The 14,780-nt window shown below is 37.3% G+C and overlaps 1 long non-coding RNA gene across 1 annotated transcript in view; it reads right to left on the reverse strand.

Annotated features, from left to right (window-relative positions):
* The window catches only part of LOC149948758 (uncharacterized), a 38,266-nt gene extending 25,376 nt beyond the window's left edge, over nucleotides 1-12,890 (reverse strand). Inside the window, exon 1 of the long non-coding RNA XR_016480688.1 lies at nucleotides 12,760-12,890. This is a non-coding gene — a long non-coding RNA (uncharacterized LOC149948758). The remainder of the gene's footprint in view (nucleotides 1-12,759) is intronic.
* Between the last annotated feature and the right edge of the window lie 1,890 nt (nucleotides 12,891-14,780).

Below are 14,780 nucleotides of genomic sequence, written 5' to 3' on the forward strand. Positions count from 1 at the left end.
ACGCTAGAGGTAGTTGAAACAAAGTGGCTCTTAGACCATCCCTTTTTTATTCAAAAATATAGGGGATGAGAAGAGGACTCGTTGCCAGTTTTATGGTAAGGACTTTTCTCCAACTGTTTATCGCTATCGAGATTGGGAGACAATGGCTTAACCAAGAGATAACTCGTGAGCGAGGCTAAGTAAGGGGTGAAGTCAGCGCGATCGAATGGTAACGCGGGTTTCCGGGTGAGCCCCGGGGTGGTTTAGAGTAAAAATAGGAAGGTATAGCTAAGAGCGAGCGACTAAAAGTGGAAAATTGCATTAAGCTAGTTAAGGGCGCCGCTACTGGTGGGGTCTTGTCCATTATAAGGGACTGAGACGGAGCCAGAGTGGACGGCCATTCGTCCTCATTCAAAGTGTCAACGCTCGAGCTATACCCGGGCGGCCCCGCACCACCCCTGCCGCACAGCCGCTTATAAGACGCCGACGCCCGAAGGGGAAGACCCAATTGCGGGGGATCCTGACGGAATCAAACTGGAGGATGCGTTCGGATCCATCCAGCCGTTTCGTATCACGGATTCTCCCGTTCCAAAATAAGCTTTTTGAAACCGAGATTATCCAAGCGCCGTCACCACAAGTTACAATTCAGAGAAATATACGTATTTGATCAAGGAAAATATTTATGATGGGTTGATTTTTAAATAGCCAAATTCTATTAACCTGGCCACCTGTTTAAGGAATTAAAGGTCGCTAGAAAACTTGGGTCTAAGGAGGTGCCTTGGGTAATTATTATGGCGCCAACAGTCTGAATGTGCTTTAACCTAAAACAACGCCAAATATCGTCCCTTAGTATAAATATATTTACTATTGCTTTAACCTAAAAATAGATAATTAATATTATTTATTAACTTAACGGATTTAAAATATATTAACCGCGATTTTTTTGTATTTATATATTTAGAGTTGTTAAAAGGTTCAATACAAATTTTCCGGAAAATTTTCTGCAAATCAGAACAATAAAAAATTGAAACACAAATTTATTTTTAAGGGTTTTTAATGTTTTTAACTTTTTATCGATATAAAATGTCTAATAACAGTAAACATACTACAAAACATTAATTGTGTTACATCGTTAATCAGTTTAAAGCTAGTTTAGAGGTTTAGTTTTACTTTTAGATTCGAAAAAAAGAGGCGAAAATGCCACTTTATTTAAATTTGCAAACAATATTAGACTAATCATGGAAATACAACTTTTTCATTATTTCCGGAAAAATACGGAACATTTTCCGGAAAAGTTTCAGTCTTACAACCCTATATTTAATTTTATTCAGAATATTTCACTAGTTTTAAGGTTTTTGCATAAAATATAACTTAAATTCTATTAAAAGTGGTTTCTTTTGTAATAAATCCCGGGAAAAAATAAGCTAGCGTCATCTAGTATGTATAAAATAATTAAAATCGAACCGCTTATGGCTTCCCTCTATTTGTTTGTTTCCCAGTAAGCATTTAGACACCGCGTATCCTCTAAAAATAACTAAAATAATACTAATTTAAAGAGTAGTCTATCAATATTTAAAAATAAGTTATAAATTGGTTTATTCTAATTTAAATTGACATCTAAATGAGGTTATTTTTTCGCAAAAGAAAAATTAGTGTTAAATTAATTTGCATAATGTGGCACTGTCGGCTCATGAATTTCATTCGCAAAAACAACTAATTTGAAATAAAAACTTAAAATTTAACATATAAGGAATGTTTAAAATTGTGAAAATGCCAAATCATGGAATGCGAACGGGCTCGCGTTGACAATTTCCCTGGTAAAAGAATACATTAAGTATAGGCCCTGAAAATTTGTCAGTGTGAAGAGTAGGCGAGGTGGGGCGGAGCGACTTTGAATTAGGGATGTCCCGGGTCCGATTCTTTTCACTTAGCGGGGCGAAGAAGGCGCAGGGGTCAACTCGAGAGAAAAACAGAAGCCTTTTAGCACAAAGTAAAATGACATTACACCCTCCCCTCCACACTCGATATACTTTGCCTGCATCTGAAGGACAGATCACTCTGTTACAGAATATCCTAATCATCAAGATTAAAAATGGTATTACGATTTACTTACTTAAAATCTTTATCAGCCAATACGAAAGATTTGATTTTATTCGGATTTAATACTGATTGAAATTTAAATGATAAAAATTTACTATTGGAAAATTTTGAGCAATTTGTATACAAATCATCGATATTTGAAACGTTTTGATCCAATCATCGATATTTGAAACGTTTTGATCAAATCATCGATATTGGAAACGTTTTGATCAAATCATCGATATTTGAAACGTTTTGATGAAATCATCGATATTTGAAACGTTTCGATCAAACCATCGATATTTGAAACGTTTTGATCAAATCATCGATATTGGAAACGTTTTGATCAAATCATCGATATTTGAAACGTTTTGATCCAATCATCGATATTGGAAACGTTTTGATCAAATCATCGATATTTGAAAAGTCTCGATCAAATCATCGATATTGGAAACGTTTCGAGTAATTTATATGAATCGATGTATGAAAGGTGTGTGACTCATTTGTTTTAGAATCACCGACCTATATTTGGAAAGCTTTTACCAATTTGTATAAGAATCACCGATATTTGAAAAGCTTTTACCAATTTGTATAAGATTCACCGATATTTGAAAAGCTTTTACCAATTTGTATAAGAATCACCGATATTTGAAAAGCTTTTACCAATTTGTATAAGAATCACCGATATTTGAAAAGCTTTTACCAATTTGTATAAGAATCACCTATATTTGAAAAGCTTTTACCAATTTGTATAAGAATCACCGATATTTGAAAAGCTTTTACCAATTTGTATAAGAATCACCGATATTTGAAAAGCTTTTACCAATTTGTATAAGAATCACCTATGTTTGGAAACCTTTTAACAATTTGTATAAGAATCACCTTTATTTGGAAAACTTTTACCAATTTGTATAAGAATCACCGATATTTGAAAAAGTTCACCAATTTGTATAGCGATTTCAATATTCTAAAAGTTTAGACCGAATTAAATAATTATCAAAAGAAAAGTTTCATTATTTTGGGTTCAGTATGCATCATTGATCACTCCTAAAACTAAAAACCCTTTAGTTTATAGCAATGGAAACTTAGATTAGATTTTTGGTTATTTAAAAGGCGGGACAGGGAGCGGATATAACAACTCGCAAACAGCGCATTGCCACCGTTCATGACAAGAATCATTTGCAATTCACGGACGCTATATTGTAGTTTAGCCGCTATTAACTCTCTCTGTAAGGGACGAAGTTAAATTAAAGGCAGCTAGATCAAGGTAAAGCTAACTTTTATACGAATATAAAAGGGAGTCTTTGTTGGTCGTAATTACTAAAACGCCGTTTAAATGGCTGTTTCCCGTCGCAGAAATAACGCTTCGTATTTTGTTCAAAATTCCCCGAGGAATGACCTATACCGTATGTCTCTCTCCAATCGCGTGACATTGACTAACCTGGCGTACCTAAGCCCGTTTCGTATACGCAATTTAACTTGCTCAGTTGTCATTAACCTCAAACGATGACCAGCCTACTTCGTGGTACACTCGGAGGTTAACTAGGTACGACTTGACCGATTCGATATGGAGAACGCTGGGGCCAATAATGTCTACGATATAAAAAGTCGGCGAAAGACCAAAGAACGGATCTTCAATATAAATTTAGGGGGAGGAGGGAGGGGACGTTCTTCGTGTGTGACCTTCACTGTCCACACCCCCCCCCCCCCCTTCGACCTCTCGTCCTCTAAAAACACGGACGACTTCATTTATTATTTAACGTTATAAGTAGATATTCCAAGATCTTTTGATAAACAGAAATGATTACTCTGGATTATAAGGTCGCCGTATTAGTCTGTCAAAATGCTTACAGGGAAACCAACATTTAGAAGGAAGCAATTAGAGGTTCGTCTTTTGAGAATGAATAAATAAACTTTTATTCTTTCACCTCATTTGGGGTCCCTTTTACAATAGGGAGTATTTTACAAGTTAGCACAATAGATAAATTATACAATGAATGAATATTTATTAACTCTTTGTTAAAGAACAAATCCCTTTTATAACAGGGAGGAACCTTAAATATAGATTAACGAGTTACACTTTAAAATATATTTGCCATCGTCAAAAACATATTATATACAACAATTTCGTTTGAATAAGTTTGGCAAAAAACTATAGAATTTGGAAAAAAAAAAGATGGATATGACAAATAATAAAGCTATTTACAATATGTACAGCTCATACATGAATGAATTTGCAAGAGGGAATAAAATTTTAAAATTTGGTACTAACTGGAAACGGTTTAGTTCTCAATTGTCCCCAACGCCCCAGAATTCGTTTCATCACGATCCTAAGCCCAAAAGATACGCCACGCAATCATTTGACTTGTCCAGTTCGTTCGCGTAAATATAATCTTTTCGAACGTTTTCGAATTTCGAACACTCAGCAGCTCAGCTAGGAGATGGCCAATGTCTTCGACTGACCAACCACAGAGCGGGCATTGCGGATTTTCCACGTAACAGTACAAATTATAATTTTGTCTATAGGCTGATTTAAAAAATCGCTTACATGAAAACAAACATTTAGAGCTAAGCCATTAGAGTTTCGATTTACATGATTTTATTTACAATAGATGGTGCCAATTTCAACTTGATGGGAAGGAAATAAAATTATTTTACAAAAATAATCTTACATTATCTTCAGTGAAGTTATATGTAAGCATTATAAACAAATGTTCAACATAGCTTTTCGAAAATTAAGATTTTCAACGGTTCAAACTGCTGGCGCCATCTAACAAAACCTCGGGAATTTAAAAATCAACCTCTAATGGCGTTATTCCTGTAAAAGGAATTTCTCCCTTGTCAAATGTGTATTGCGGGAAGATTATTTTGTCTTTTACTTTAAGGAGGTATGTTTTGTCGCTTCTAGAGTATATTTTTGAAAATTTTCTAGATAGACATTGAGGAAATAAAAACCGCCAACTAGTGAAATTCATTGGAAAGTTGGTAGCACTGCGAATACAATTTTATCCTCAATATAGTTAGATGGCGCTAGTATTATGCCGCGTAATTTGCATATTTCCCGCTACTAGTGTGGAGACTTATATTCAAGCTAACCAACTACGAGCCAGCGTGAAAATATTCAAGTAGCGGAATTTTTTTAAAATTTGGCGGTTTTGCTAACCTGAAGCGAAAAATATCTGTACAAAACAGATCGACGAGTGATTTGAAGCTACAAAACCGTTAAATTAGACAAAATTTAAAGGGTCCTAGTCTCCTAGAGTCGTTTGAATGTTGAAAGTGCGACTACAGAATCATATGTTTTGACGACGGGTGATCGGGGGAGGGCACGCTTGAGTCACGTCACGAAATTTGGTCCGAAGATTTCAAACGATTCCGTAGACCTTTAAATACTAGATACGTAACCTGGAATTCGTACTAAAGGACCTTTGTGAAATATCACCCGGTACGACTTATTCAATCCCCCCCTTTACCGGTACGACCCCCCCTACGTGGATCTGTATCACGGAGAGTCCGGTTCAGTGTCGTGTGATCCACTCCCCAATGGACAGTCAGTCCACTACTTGTATTAAAAAATGTATATCAACACGGCAGGACACGCGTAATACAGAGAAATAAGTTATCTCGGTAGAAATGGGGGTGGGGGGGGGGCCTTCAAAGTAACCATCTTACGCACTTTTGTTCGCCAAAGAGCCCTCCGCGATATTCGGTCCGCGGCCACGGACGATCCACCCCTCTCAGAACCCCCTGGGAAATTTTGTCAATGTATTTCCACTTTTTTATTTCCTCTCTCTCTCTCTTCCTCCCTCCTTTTTCCGATTCCCGCCCCCCTCCTTCCCCATAGATGGCGCTAGGAGTCATTGTCGTATTTTATACCTTCCGAAGATATTTGGTGTTCTCGGGGCCAGTTTTACATTATCCTTCTCTCTCCCTTTGTTGACGATTTAAATTGGACAAAAGGAAATAAAAGGAATGCCAAGAAAAACATTCGTTCGGATAATCAAATATTTATTTTTTATAGGACCTTTTTTTAACGATACGCGATACCATAAGTGTATAATATTGTTGCATAAGCGTGACACTTCCTATTCTTCACGTGTAAACGTTTTACTGAGAGCTATTCGCAAAACAGACTGCATTACGGGCTTCGACGGCGTCACACGTAGTATTTGACAGCGCCTCACTAGGGTCATATTTCCTTCTTGTGATGACGTCACTCCGCTTCTAGCTCTCAGTAAAATATTCCCCAAAGTGACAAACTTATGGAATAATATTATAGACTTATGGCGATACCTATCGGCGTTCCCAGGTATTTTATTGTTGATTTTTAGAGAATTTTTTGGGCTATTGTTGTAGTATGATTGTATTTATTTATATTTAGGGAGAATAACTATGCTCTATTTCATGGCGTGCACGAGTGGGGGTGGGGATGTAAAAACGTCACCGGCGTGTACTTCAATCTTAGTCTTCGAGCGTAAAGGGATTGGGAGCGACGCTAAAAATTGCCTCCACATTGTCATTGTCCCTAAAGATAAATAAATAAATTCTTGGAAATATGCATTGTGTTTTATTCTTCACGGTGCAATAATCATAGTCGGCCAAACTCGAGTTAATTCTAGCGGAAGAAATTCTATTCGGAGTCGGTCGTTGTTAGCGGATCGTTGTGGACATAAGTGCCTCAAAACAACCATACGTGAAATTATAAGCAAATATAATGCGTCAACAAATATACTATAACGATATAAACATGCCAAATCGAATCGCGTTAATTTAAAAAAAATTGTCCTACGACATTTCGTAAATAAAATGGTACTATTTAGTCTAGTGCTAAGCCCTAAGCAAAAATACAGAGATTAAGTATTTTTGCTACCCCTTTGCAAACATTGAAATTAAAAAAAATTACTTAACGGAATAGAAGTTTCCGAATTCGCTTGCTAAAAATAATCGTTAATATCGACGAATTTCGAAATTATTATTCAAACGGGATTTTACAGTAATAAATTGCTATATTTAACGGTTTTTTTAAATTATTTCAACAAGAATCTTTGTATGAATAATTTAACCTAAGTTTTTCAGTAATTTTGACATAAAATAATGTTAGAAGTAGTGGTAATAAATAGGTTGAATATTTATTTATTTCCTGGAAAAAAGTTTCAATTGAGACTTTGAGGGAGGTTCTTTTTACAGGGGTAACGCCATTAGAGGTCGATATGTAAATACCCGACGTTTTTCCAGTTGGCGTCAGCAGTCTGTTACGTTGAAAATTATTAAAATTTTCCATAAACTTCGTTTAAATTTAACATATAGTGTTTACATATAACAGATTTTTTTGGTTAAAAACGTTTATCCCCTTCCCGCCATAAAGTTTAAACTGGCGCCAACTAGTATAAATAAAAGCATTAAAATTGAACCTCTAATTGCTATGTACACCAATCCCCGCTACTGGTTATTCTGTCTCCCCCCATGACTTTGTTCTAAATTTCTGTTTTCCTGCACGCTCTTTATAAAAAAGGTATTAAATTTTCCATGACACATCACGCCATCTAGTATAAATAAAAAGCATTAAAATCGAACCTCTAATGGCTTCGCGATAATGATTTTCCCCAGTAAGCAAATTTTGCATGGATAGACGTAATAAATAAAACGGGTGTTAGAGGAATGTTTTACAGAGATTAGGTAGGTAGCCAAAGACTTGAATATTTCAATCCTGATCCGAAACTTTGTTCAAACTCCAAGCGCTAAACAAATAAACCTACCCCCAAATAATTCCTCAAATGGTAAAAATCTCCTAATAGGCCTTCCAAATAAAACTGCCGAAGCGAGAGGAGATGAAGAATGGAACCGGTACCAGTGTAACGGTTAGTTAGGTTCTGAATCGCGGGGTTCAATTAACGAGACTCCATGATACCAGGAAGATGGGCGCGGGTCGTACGAAACGGGGTATGAAATTTAGGGGGACCATATCCCCTCAGGATATCTCTACCCCTCTTTGGTAGATAATGCGGGGCCAAAGAAGCGACACAATTTTCTTCAAGTAAAGAGCGCGAGTTTTTGATCACTCGCCCGAATAAACACCACCCGCAATCGCTTTCGAATTAAAGCTATATTGCCCCCGTCAACCTACACTTCGTAACGTTCCTAGGATAACTTAAAAGGAAACTGGTAGAAGCGTCCGCGTTAGGGAATTGCCGATGGTGACTCACTATCCGCAATAAGAGCGGTTTGAGGTAAAATGTCGTAGTTGAAAGTTTTAGCCGGGTGCAGCTCAGGGTTTCAATTCAGACAACGGAGAAAATGACTTGATTTATCGAGCGATAATATTCTGGAAACTTAGCTGGCGCATTGACGAGTCTTAGTTAGGGTTACGGGGAAAAAAGGGGGAAAGAGAAGGTAAAACTTGGATCGACGCGGAGAAAGTTTATTTCATGGCCCGTTAGGTTTAAAGATCGGAAGGAAATTAAGAAAAATTTGTTAATCGCTTCACTGGATCCCCATCTTCCCGGTCGTTCTTCAATTTGGGGTCGTTTTGTAGTCGATATATACGACAGACACAATGTACGTGAAAACTCGTAACCCCTCCTTCCGCGTAGAGTTTGCGAGTTTTCTCCCCACTGGTTAAAGAGGCTTTCCCTCGAGTTATTCGGTTTCCCCTTTCCATAAAAACTTGTCGAGGTTAACGGTAATAGTTAGTGTAGGTAGGTGGAATGAAGGGCTTGCCACCACCATCCTACGCAATTTAACCCGGTCATCTGAATTAAACGCATTAAAAGTCGCTAGATGACTTGGGCCTAAGGTGGTGCCTTGGGTAATAGCCTAGCTGATTGTTATTATTATTATTATTACATTTAAAGGGCACGTTTAAGAAAAAATTAAGCATTCATTTTAAAGGAAAGAACCAAGGGAAATGATTAATTTTTGTTATTATATGTCTATCTTAGAAGCGTTAAATGTTTACTGAATTTCTAGAATGACCTTGGTCATGAGTCTTATGACTTGAGACTTAAATCATTGAAGTTCCACCGAACCGTTCGAACAATTCGGGTCGAACTACAGGTAGCTTCTCCTCTTCCACAACTTGACCCGAGCCTACGTTCCCACTTTCAAAACAAGTGACTTTGTAGGTAGCACCACCCTTAAAAGTCAAATAATTGTGTGGCCCTTGAATATACGATCTTTGCCCCTTCATCACAGGGAACCATGCCAAAGGTTAGTTAGTTGAGTTTCAGTTGCGTAGGTTTCTCACTATAGGTGATGCTATAAGCAAAAGTCTCTAATAAACCGTTTTCAGGGGAATGAATTGTTTAACCACAGAGCTCCACCTTGGGACTATATAACTGTGGCGGACGAATACTGTCTTATTACGCCTTGTAATCTTGCGCTTGCGGCTTTTGTCGAGACAGCCGAGTGGAAGGTAAAAATCCTGGCGCTGACGAAAATGAAAATTTATCAAATTCATGTTTCAAAAGATCTTCAACACTCATAAAAATATGATTATAATTATAATTATGTACCCTAAATCTTGCTTATAGTTTTAATTTTAAGTTTTCTCTAATTACAATTTGAATATCTGCAAAATATGAATTCGCCAATCAGTTAGCCAAACACTTATGTTGCGACTATAATGCGCAACGGAAGATGTCACCACTGCGGCGAAAGAAATGCACCGCTTTTTCAACGACTACGTATTCGTTGCTAATTTTATCTTCAGATTCCCTATTTTTATTTACCATAGACTACCCAGGGGAAAACGAAAAGTATTTTCCTACTGCTAAAATACTATACACATTACTATACGTCAGGTACCGCGTAAGTATCGTGGAGGATACGGAATATTATCTTGTATAGTCCCGAAGTACCCCCCAAAAGCAGCCGCCGTCGGAAATTGCTAGGTCACGTGGCTCGGCACGCGCCGTCGTTATCATCGGCGTCGCAGGATGGCGCTAGCGTCACACGCTTCGTCGCTCCGCCTTTGATTTGGGGAAAGCGCGCGCGCTCCGAACGAATTTAGTCAAGTGTAAACGCGTCCGCGGATTTGGGTCACCCGACGGTTCAGTCAAAGGGCAAAGAAACTGAGGAACACTCGCGTAGTACGACTCCAAGTTACCTTCGCTACGAAAATGTTAAAAACAAGAAGCTTTCGAGCTTGATTAACATTCTCAAATTCGCGACCTAGCATAAGTAACGTAACAACGTAAGTGTGACACTTGCTATACTCCCAACGATAATTTTAATAACGATGGTCTGTTTCTACAAAGACCGTACTATTACTAAGCTAAGTATTGAAAGCTATCCGCATAATAATAATAATAATAATAATAATAATAATAATAATAAAAAGCTAGGCTAATACCCCAGGCACCACCTTAGGCCTAAGTCATCAAGCGACTTTTAAAGCCATTAATTCAGGTGGACGGTTTACAATGCGTAGGAGGGTGGTGGCAAGCCCTGTATACACACTAAATATTAACTAACACACTAACCGTTATGGAAAGGGGAAACCGAAGAACTCGAGGGAAACCCATTGCACTTGCAAACTCAACAATAACCGCCGATAGTTTATTTGAAAGATCAGTCAAGGCTTATTCATAATTGAAACGCTTTCAACTGTTTATTTTGGCCAAATAAAGATAGATCATTGAATTTGAACCTAAAATTGACCATTCTAAACATCCCATTCGTTCCTGAAGACCATTATTTTCAAATTTCAGACATTAATTTTGCTAACTAAGAACGTAGGTTGTGACGAAACGTTCGATGACGCATTTATTCCACGAGAGACTATCAAAAACCGAAATCCTTCAGTGTCATACTTACGTTTATTACGTTACTTATGGACCTACGTAGCGACAAAGCGAGCGCTATAATGGTACGACCAGCAAAATATCACGCGAATGCGCGCTATTAGGCCTAGATCCAAAACACCTCGTACAAAAAAGCAGCGTATAGTTTAGCAGGCAGCCTAGATTGGTTTCTTCTCCCCGACTTATTTTAATCGGAAATTTCGAAGCGAAGCGAGCCGAATTCGGCGGAAATAGAGTGGTCACATTGACAAGGCTTAGCGCGGGATTTGGAGGCTGATTCACCCAAACACCCGACCTGCTGCGATGCTAAAAAAAGAGCCGCGGATTAAAGGCCTACCAACGCGGTTGATGGACCAATACACACACATAGGCGGAAGGGGATACGGGGTCACGGGGGTCATGCCCCCCAAAATAGTTGACAGTTATCTAACTAAATTTAAGTATATATTTTTACTATTCAGAAAAAAAGGTAATTAATAATTTTAAAATACTAAGATGATGCCCATTTAAAGAGGTGGAATTCGGGGGTCACGGGGGTCAACGATTAGGTAGAAAGTGAAGGCGAAGCTTTATGGTGTATAAACTACACGTTACATACTCGGGGTGTTCTTAACCTCTATAAAATATTTTTTCAATTCATATTGACTACACATAACAGTAAGAACCACAGAAAAAAACTCATTTTGTCGTGTAGAAATAAGTTACTATAATTCATGAAAACATTTGAATGGCAAGATGTATCAAAGACATTGTTTACTAATTTAATTAAATCAATTGAACGGCAAGTTGTTAAAAAAAATAAAATTAATTACTGCGAACGGAAAGTGGTTCCAAAGACATTAGTTATTATAGTTCATGAAACCATTTGAATTGCAAATTGTACCAAAGGCATTATTTACTAAAATTAATTAAATCATTGGAAAGGCAAGTGGTTCCAAAAAAAACTAGTTGCTTTAATACATTAAAATATTTGAACGGAAAGTTGTTCCAAAAAAATTAGTTGCTTTAATACATTAAAATATTTGAACGGAAAGTTGTTCCAAAAAAATTAGTTGCTTTAATACATTAAAATATTTGAACGGAAAGTTGTTCCAAAAAAACTAGTTGCTTTAATACATTAAAATATTTGAACGGAAAGTTGTTCCAAAAAAATTAGTTGCTTTAATACATTAAAATATTTGAACGGAAAGTTGTTCCAAAGGATATATTCAGAGCTATACGGATTATAAGTATCGAAACAGAAAACCAACCACCGAAATCGCAATTGAAAAATATCAAATTGAGACAACATGAAATCGTTTTAAAATTCAATTTTTTTTAAAGCCAGCGCTTATGGGCGAAGTAAACCCAGAGAGTAGGGTGCTGTTTGGTTGGGTTTCGTTTCGGTAGTTGATCCTAAAGACAAATATTCCAAATGGATTAAGATGAACCTATATAGTCCGCGTGGTCAGAGCTCGGAGCTGTGTTTGCGAATTTGGGGTAGAACGAAAAGAAGTCGGTGACCACTGTGTAAACACGGTATACGGCTGGGATGACCGCCGAGTTCCTGAATTATGATGCCCGTCACACGGGCCACCGGCAAAAGGGGACAAATTTACCCGTGTAGCGGAGAGGGCTCGACCAAAATCACCCTCTCCGGAGAACAACCTTCGGAGTCAGCCGACACTACCATCCGAACGAGGAGCGGTTCAAATAAGCCCTACTCGCGGTGTACGGTTACACCTCTGGCTGGTTTGTAAAAAGAGCAAACTGATTGGGGTGTACGTAACCCGGGGCCCGTAGTTCACCCTGGCTCATTTTGCACAATGTACCGGTGACGGAGTATGTTGGCTTGACTGTAGGAGCGGAGTGGGGGGTCGCGGGCGGGGGTGCTCATAAAATGACATCATATATTCATTACCTACTTGAAACGCCAGAAGGGACCCGACTGCTTTATTTTCATTCTGTCTCCTCTTCCCCCGATATGCCGGCTTTCCCTCACGGCGTCTTTTGTTACGTTAAATCCGTGCCTCATTTTTCCCGCTTCGTTCAAACTCGTACCTCTGGCTATGAATATTATTCTCTTTACTGAGCAATAGTATTTTTATTTCATGAATATATAGGATACGTCTGGAATTTTTTTGCTATTTTAAAAATTGACATTTTGAATTTAGAAATAATGTGAAGCTTTATCGAATCTATTAGATATTTTTTAAAAGAATGTACAAGATATTTTTTAAGATTATATAGATATTCTAAATATTGTGATTTAGATTTAAAAACAATTTGAAGCCTTGTATAAGGTTTAAAAGAAATCTGAAAATTGTGATGTTGAATTTAGAAATAATGTGAAACTTTAACGAATCAGTTAGATATTTTTTAAAAGACACTACAAGATATTTTTTAAGATTATATAGATATTCTAAATATTGTGATTTAGATATAAAAACAATTTGAAGCCTTGTATAAGGCTTAGAGGAAATCTGAAATATGTTATTTTGAATTTAGAAATAATGTGGAGGAAGAATGTAAACGACATTCGTAGTATTTTATAGTTATTCTAAATATTGTGATTTAGATTTAAAAATAATGTGAAGAATTGTGCAAGATTTAAAGGAAATCTGAGAATTGTTATGTTGAATTTAGAAATAATCTGAGGCCCTAAACGAATCAAGAATTTTTTAGAAGAATTTAGAAGATACGATTTATAACTATTCTAAACATTGTCACTTGTGGTTTCGTCGAATTGTATTTGTATCAAGTACAACCAAATGATAAATTACTATGGATTTTACAAGTAAAAATTTTAAAAAACAACGGTTTTTTATTTTGCACAATATTAAAATCAGTATTTACAAATAACTAAAACAATAGTCGGTCTTTGTAAATACTGAACTTTAATATTGTGCAAAATAAAAATATTTTACTTGTAATTTATGAACCAATTTTATTGTGACTATTTATTTTGTTAACAGGTAAGAAGAAGATTATACGGTTGATAACTGTAAGTGAGCATGAATAAATGCGAATGTGACAATATATCTATTGGATGGACAATTACTTTAGACGGACAAATATGTGGTTGAAAATAATTTTATGGAGAAGCAAATTTCGGTGATCGTTCAGTATAAAAACCTCAAAAATACTTCAAAAACCAAATGAATCATCCAATCTGAAAGCGAGCGACAAAATCTGCTTCCGCGGAAAAGCGCAACTACCGCGCGCATACGCGGATTGGGGCGCAGATCGGCCTTCACAATGATTTTTTCCATCGCGGGCAGTAGGAGGGTGGTGGTGCACCTTCTGTTTCGGAACAAGGAAAGGGGGTGCGCGTTTTTGGCGGTAAATGGCCCCTGGGACGAGAGCGGGGGCTCGGGCCCCGATTGCTTGTCAATGTCCGCGACTGTACTCTTTGGGCCAATTTGGGTAGCCGGCCCGGAGAGCAGCCATCCTTATAATGCCTTTATCATCATCAATGGGATTAACTGGCCAACTGAGAGCCCGACTGAGTGAGTGAAAATTTTAAGCTACTGCGGGGATCTTCAACCATTGCCATATGGGCCTCGATAGAAATAAATGCTAATATGTCTGGCTCCGAACAATATATTCCGTACTGGACTCAAATTTGTTACGTACATATTTTGGAATTGGGATTCAAAACGTTGCGGGTTTTATATACGAAGACTAATTGACAGCTATTGTCTCTGCAATTGCTATTCTCGACCGAAATGAATCCTGGTGACAGTCTAGCGTCCACTATTGTCAAATCAGAGAAAAATCAGGTGTCGTAATTCTTCTGTGTTATCATGGAGGAAACGCGAAACTAAAATTATTAATTTTGCTAGCTTCTGTTTCATCCATCATAACCCTCTAATACGCGTAATTGCATACCTTAAATAGTCCTTACGTCAATGGCTCTCAAACGCTAATAGCGTATGTTAA

Source organism: Leiobunum rupestre, chromosome 4 (assembly GCF_980474605.1).
Source record: "Leiobunum rupestre chromosome 4, qqLeiRupe1.1.hap1, whole genome shotgun sequence".
NCBI lineage: Eukaryota > Metazoa > Arthropoda > Arachnida > Opiliones > Sclerosomatidae > Leiobunum > Leiobunum rupestre.